General features: G+C 38.2%; 1 protein-coding gene and 1 long non-coding RNA gene across 3 annotated transcripts in view; one reads left to right on the top strand and one right to left on the bottom strand.

The window, feature by feature from the left end:
• Positions 1-4765, top strand: part of LOC107185074 — a 17992-nt gene extending 13227 nt beyond the window's left edge. Inside the window, exon 3 of the long non-coding RNA XR_001515994.1 lies at positions 4692-4765. This is a non-coding gene — a long non-coding RNA (uncharacterized LOC107185074). The remainder of the gene's footprint in view (positions 1-4691) is intronic.
• Positions 1-6706, bottom strand: part of COL8A1 (collagen type VIII alpha 1) — a 173679-nt gene that overhangs the window by 18786 nt on the left and 148187 nt on the right. The gene's annotated exons all lie outside the window — the stretch shown is intronic.

Genomic DNA, 6706 nt, shown 5'->3' on the forward strand with positions numbered 1-6706 from the left:
GTCACAGCTATAGGGTTAAACCTCAGACTGACTTGTTGGCAAAGTCACAAACAAGTCCCAGTTTAGAGGGCACAGTCCTCTTAGCATAATTAGGCTTGACCTTATGACACTCCCTAGATCTTACCTGGGTAGCTAATGGGCTGAGGGAAGTGCAGGGAGTGGAAACATGATCAAAACAGGTGAAACTTAGAAGAACTATGTAACTATGGTAACCACTACCTTGTTTACCTCTGACTATAAAAGGTCAGTACGGACTGAGCACCGGTGGAAGTCCTTCCTCTTGAGTTGGACTTACCCTCCTGGCCCCCCAATATTCCCAAATTATCTCTTGTCTTTTCTCTTTCATTTGTGTGTGGCCACTCTTCCAGATCCTGAACCCTGAACCACACGGGATGTGGAGGGAAACATTTACAACAGTATACTATGCAGCAGTAAAAAAGAAGAATCTCTTACCCTTTGAGACAGCATGGAGGGACCTGGAGAGTATTATGCTAAGTGAAATAAGTCAGTCAGAGAAAGACAAGCATCACATGATCTCACCCATACATGGAATCTAACAAAATAAACTGATGAATGGGGTGGATCCAGAGACATGGAAGCATGGAAGCAGGGGAGGGTAGGTGGGTGGGAGGTAATCAACCAAAGACCTTGTATGCATATATGCATGGCCCATGGATACAGACAATGGAGTGGTGAGGTCTTGGGGTGGGGGTACGGCAGGTGACTGGGGGTCAATGAAGGAAAAAAGTAGACATATGTAATACTTCCAACAATAAAGAATTATAGCAAATAAAAAAATTAAAAAATAAAGTCCTCCCTACTCCATAGGCCTGGAGATGTGTAGCAAGGTAAATTCCTTCCTGGTGTGATCTGAGAAGGACTGGAGAACTCTGTCATTCACATGAGCATCTTTCACCTCCATGCACAAGTACAATTGTGTAAGCAACACAATATAAAACAAGGATGTTTCCAGATCTTTGCAAGAAAGAGACAGGCATGAGGAAATTTCATCTAATGTAATCCATTGAACTGAATATTGAAAAAATATTTATTTAGAGCCAACAATAATAAGATATATGTCAAAATTATAATGCATTATGTAAAAAATAAATTTCATGGCACATTTCTTCACCACAAGCACTTTTATCTCAGCCTATACTCTTGTTGAGACCAATGTGATTGCAAGTGAATTTCAACCAAACAGGACTCAGCAATGTCTTTGTCAAATGCTTACTTAAAACTTGGTGGTTACTGAAGCAGCCCTTTGTAAATAACATAAATGAATAGAATAATATTAAGTGATAGCATTATGCTCATTCCCAAAATATCTAAGGTCGTAGAGACTACAAAGTTTAAATCAAGTTAGGCAAAAGGAGTTGGGGTTCAGGGCTGTCTCTAGGTGTGGGAAAGAGGGAAAAGAAGGAGATGACTTGCTTATCAACTCCATCTTTTCCTGAGGAAGAGTGTCATGTGAGAAGCACTTGCCTTTTCTCCTTTGTTTGTAATTCTGTGTACCTTCTAGATCAGTGGTTCTCAACCTTCCTAATGCCGCAACCCTTTAATACAGTTCCTCATGTTGTGGTGACCCCCAACCATAAAATTATTTTCGTTGCTACTTCATAACTGTAATTTTGCTACTGTTATGAATCGTAATGTAAATATCTGATATGCAGGATGTATTTTCATTGTTACAAATTGAACATAACTGAAGCATAGTGATTAATCACAAAAACAATATGTAATTATATGTGTTTTCCAATGGTCTTAGGCGACCCCTGTGAAAGGGTCGTTCGACCCCCAAAGGGGTCACAACCCACAGGTTGAGAACCGCTGTTCTAGATGGTTAATTATTGTTCAGTATCACAGTCAAGAAAGGTTGAGAGATCAGTTGAAACTCAAGTGGTGTTTCTTACTATTAAGAATGTGGAAGTGTAAACTGGTGCCATAATGGAAAACAGTATGAAGATTCCTAAAAAATTTAAAAGTAGAACTGCCATATGATTCAAAAACCCCTCTTCTGGGTATTTAGCAGAAGGAAGTGAAAAGACCAACTCTAAAAGATATCTGTACCCTCATGTTCATTGCAGCATTATTTGCAATAGCCAAGACATAGAAACAACCAATGAATGAAACGATAAAGAAAATGTGATATATACTAGTATTAATATAATATATTAAAAAGTATGAGATCATACCATGTGTGCCAACATGGATGGACCTTGAGGGCATTATGCTAAGTGAAGTAAATCAGACTGATACAGACAAATACCATATGATCTCACTTATATGAGGAATCTAAAAAACAAAACAAACCCGCTCCCCCCCCCCCTAAAAAAAAATAAAATGAAACAAACAAACCAAGTTCATAGATACAGACGCCAGATTGGTGGTTGTCTGAGGTGGGGTGTAGGAGAGGGAGGTGGGAAAAATAAGTAAAGGGGGTCAAAAGGTACAATCTTCCAGTTACAAAATAAAGTCATGGGGATGTAGAGCATAGCAACTATATGAAAAAGACATTTTGGAAGTTACATATCAAGTGCAGTGGGCTCAGTTCCCAGCCAGCATGGGCACTTCCTGGAGGGAGAGCTCTTTGCCACCGTAGATGGTTCTCCAATGCTTTCTGGGATAATGTCAAGGAAGGACTGAAAACACGCAAGTTCTCTTTTCTCTGCTCCATTCTGTTTGGCACTTAGTACTAACTCCATCAGTATGTTCAGAAGATTAAGTGAGCAAGCCAACTTCCTGTGCTAGCATTCTCATTTTATTAGCAGGCTATTATGGCAGAAGGCTGTTCATTTTGGTATTTTTATAGGAAACTGTGAAATAAACAAAAATTCCCCGAATCAAGGAAAAAAATCCTAGCCTTTTCTAATCTCTGCATAATACTAAAATATTTTATTAATTACATGTCTATGTGGGTGCATATGTGTCTTTGTGGGTTTAAAAGTGAGAGGGAGAGGGCCTGAGGTAGGCAATTGTTGACATCCCCCCTCCCCCCCACTTTTGAGCTGGTTACTTTTTTGGTTCAGTTGTTGAAGTTTTATTTAGTTAAGATTACTTTGAGCCACATAACCTTGAATGACTTGATATTAAAAATCAATCCCTAGACTTTCTATCACACATGGGCAAAACATTAAATCAAATCGATGGCACTTGGAAATAAAAATAATTTCTTTCAAAATTGCCCCCTTCTTCCAATATACATAGACTAATCTCCAGTGAGAATAGCATTCTACAAAGTTGCAACATTTAGCCCTGATAATTTCGGAATTATAAAAGAACTTTAAAAACCTTGAACATTTCTTGGGGAGTAAAAAATGTGAATTTGTTTATTCTCTGTTGCACAGTTCAAGAATAGTAAAATCATTCTATAGGACCGTTCCCAAAAAATGAATTTAAATGAAAAAAAATGTTAGTTCTCAAGCTGAGGCTAAGCCTAAAACACCAACTTGTGATAAATTGTCAGCCGCAAAGAGGGCAGTCTCTTAAATCCATCACTTTTCAACCACAGCTCCATCTAGATAATTAGCCCACGTGGTAACAGCCTGTCCTTTGAACACAGGCAAAGCATTGAAAGCAACCAAACCACAGCTATCTTGGTATTGGAAGTTCCATTTCTTTAAGGGGTGGAATTTACTTTGAGGGAGAGAGAGATGGATGTGCTGTCTGGGAGGAAAAATCGTAAGGTTTTCACAGTTAATTTACTGAACATTTTTCAGAGAAAATGGAAGTTGGAGAAAGGAAAAGACAATGAATTATGTAATAAATGCCAGTTCTTGGGGCTATCTAAGTTAAGGAGGCTGGGAGTGTGGAGAAACTCTTCTTTTTATGAGCAAAACTCACCACAAGACACAAAGAATTTATAAAAACATGTAATTCCACTGATAAACACGTTTCGCAAAGGTTATTTCTTAGGATTTAGAGTGTGAATAGGAAATTGAATTGGAGACAAAAGAGTTAGGTGTAGTCACTTCTCTGTGACGATATCCTTGTGTACCTTTCAGTATCTTTTCTTCCTATAAAATGAAAGAATTAGATGGAGACGGGGAGCCCAAACACCTGGAGGAAACAGGGAGATGAGAGAGTGAGTGGAGTTGACCGGCCTGAGTTTGTGGTGAACCAAGGAGCATTTGCCCTATCCTGTGGGGCAGTTGTTGAACCCCTCATTTGTATGTCTTGTTTGGGCAGGTCTCTCAATTTTTCAAGAGAAACCATAAAGCCAGGACATTTTGTGAAATCTCTTCATTTGAAATTTTAGTTCATTTAAAACAACAACAACATTGTCTGCTAGGTATTTTTTTAAAAAATATCAATTCAGTGAGCAGTATCTATGCTGTAGGCTGCTGGGTGTCTTTGTACCAGATGGTTTCTAACTTCTCTCTTGTTTATACCCTTATTTGCATAAACTTCTAACTCCTGGCAATGTTTCTTTCCACCATGTCAGTTGGTTAGTTTAATGACTAAATTCAACAATCTCATATTGAATTTTTAGGCAATACTATATTAGTAGCTAAGTGAAACAAGGACCTACTCTCAATACAAAAAATATTTTCATTGATTTCAGAGAGGGAAAGAAAGGGATAAAGAGACAGAAACATCAATGATGAGAAAGAATTATTGACTGGTTGCCTCCTACACACCCCACACTGGGAATTGAGCCCACAACCCATGTATGTGCCCTTAATGAGAAGAGAATTGAACTGTGACCTCCTGGTTCATAGTTTGATGCTCAACCAGAGACACGCTGGCCGGGCTAGCTCTGTGATCTGTAGCAAATTACTAAACCTCTCTGTGCCTCCATTTCCTTACGATAAATTGGAGATGATGATAACATTATCTGACTTATGAAGTCATTGAGGAGATTAAGGGAATTAATACAAGTGAAATGCTTAGAAAAGTGTCTAGATATAGTAAGTACTCTGTGTTAGCTATTACTTAAAGGAGGAGGACAAAGAAGAGGATGACAAGGAAGAGGGGAAGTAGTAGTGGAGGGGATTATGAGCACATAGTCCACAACATTTTACATTATTGTAGTCCTATTTTTGAAGAAGGTGATTGCAGGTGATTTTTGTCTTCACTCTGCTCCAGACCTATTATGAAAATTAGGCTGGCCAATTGCCCCTTTGGCTGAAATTTCAAAGAAAGGTGAGGTAAAGATAAGTGGTAATAAGTGGGTAATAAATATTTTGTCTGTGTCCCTGCCTCTCAGTGCAGCCTGTTTACCTGCTTATCATATGCAAGCTTCTGCCTTCCCTTCTCTCAGTGAACTGGCCACTCAGTAGCCTGTTTTTGTATTTACTACAAAGGGTTTTGGCTTTGACATTCACAGAACCAAAGATGTTTCTGGAAGGTGATAGCAGCAGGCTGGCCTTGTGGAAGTAGTTACAGAACTTAGGCCATTTAAATTTAATTTAAATTAAGTATTTAAATTTTTCTGCTGTGAACTTTTAGGTCAGAAAAGTAATCAGCTTACAATCACCGTCTTTTATCTGCTTGATCGTTCTTTGCTATTTTTGGAGACTTAAATAGTAATAATAATATCGTATAGTTAATACTTTAGTATTTATCATGTTCTAAGACTCATGTCTGAAAGATTCACATCCCCTCCTATCATAGACCCTTGCATAAAAACTACCTTGAGTTTTGTATTAAAAAACAACACAGACTCAATTCAATATGTGCTGCTTTTGTAGTTAGTGAAAGTAGTAACCTCAAACCCAAAACACCACATAAATCCAAACCGTATTTAGCCGCAAGTGTATATATTTAAATAGAAAACATTAGTTCCCCTCCTCACCCAAATGAAACGAATTGGTAATATATTTTATTTTGAACAAAGAATTTTGGTCATAAATTCTGGGAGCTGGTTATGAGGTGGGAAGCTCCATAGAAGAGTTTTCTCAAGTGTCAGGAGAGCTAGGACCAGACCTTTATCTTTGGGAAATTCTCTTTGCACCTAGTTTGTAACTGTGTACAAGGTAGGCTTTATGCTGTGAAACAAATATACGAGTGGCACCATCATATTTCCCTTCTGTCCCCTCCCCCATTTTTCAAATGTTAAAATAAGATATTGGATGGTGCAAAGGGGAGAGAGCATCACGTTTTCCGAACACTGAATCAGTGCTACTCTTATGTCTACTATTTTCATTCTCATTCTCCTGATTTTGTGTCCTGGTGTCTTTTGCCAGCTCACAAGAATGGAAAAACCTACATAATAGCCAATTCTTCCGTAAAGATTAATACAAAGTGTTCTTTTTTATTATAAAAAAATCTTGTAAAAACAGAGAAGGGTTGGTTGAAAGCAAAATAATCTTGAGGTAATAATTTTCATTCATCGTAGGATATTTTAAGTCTCTGTAAGGTCTCACTTAGGTTTGGCTTAGATGAATGACAGGATCATGAAGACATTTTTTCTCAATCCCCAGTCTTTGTTTTTTATTTTTGACACTATTACAGATGTCTCTATTTTTCCCTCCCTTGCCTGCCTGCACCCAGCCCCCTTCTCAATCCCCAGCCTTAATATTCAATTTAGGACTTTAGACCTCAAGTGAAAATCTCTGAAGTTGCCTTCCTCTATAAAAGTAATCTCTGAGACGCCAGTTCCTTGTTTGTAAAACTGAATATATTGATATAAATGATCCCTAATATTACTTTCAAGTCTAAACACTCACTGTGCTTGGCTCTCCCCAGACAAGTCCTCCGCCCA

Source organism: Myotis davidii, unplaced genomic scaffold, assembly GCF_000327345.1.
Source record: "Myotis davidii unplaced genomic scaffold, ASM32734v1 scaffold492, whole genome shotgun sequence".
Classification (NCBI taxonomy): domain Eukaryota; kingdom Metazoa; phylum Chordata; class Mammalia; order Chiroptera; family Vespertilionidae; genus Myotis; species Myotis davidii.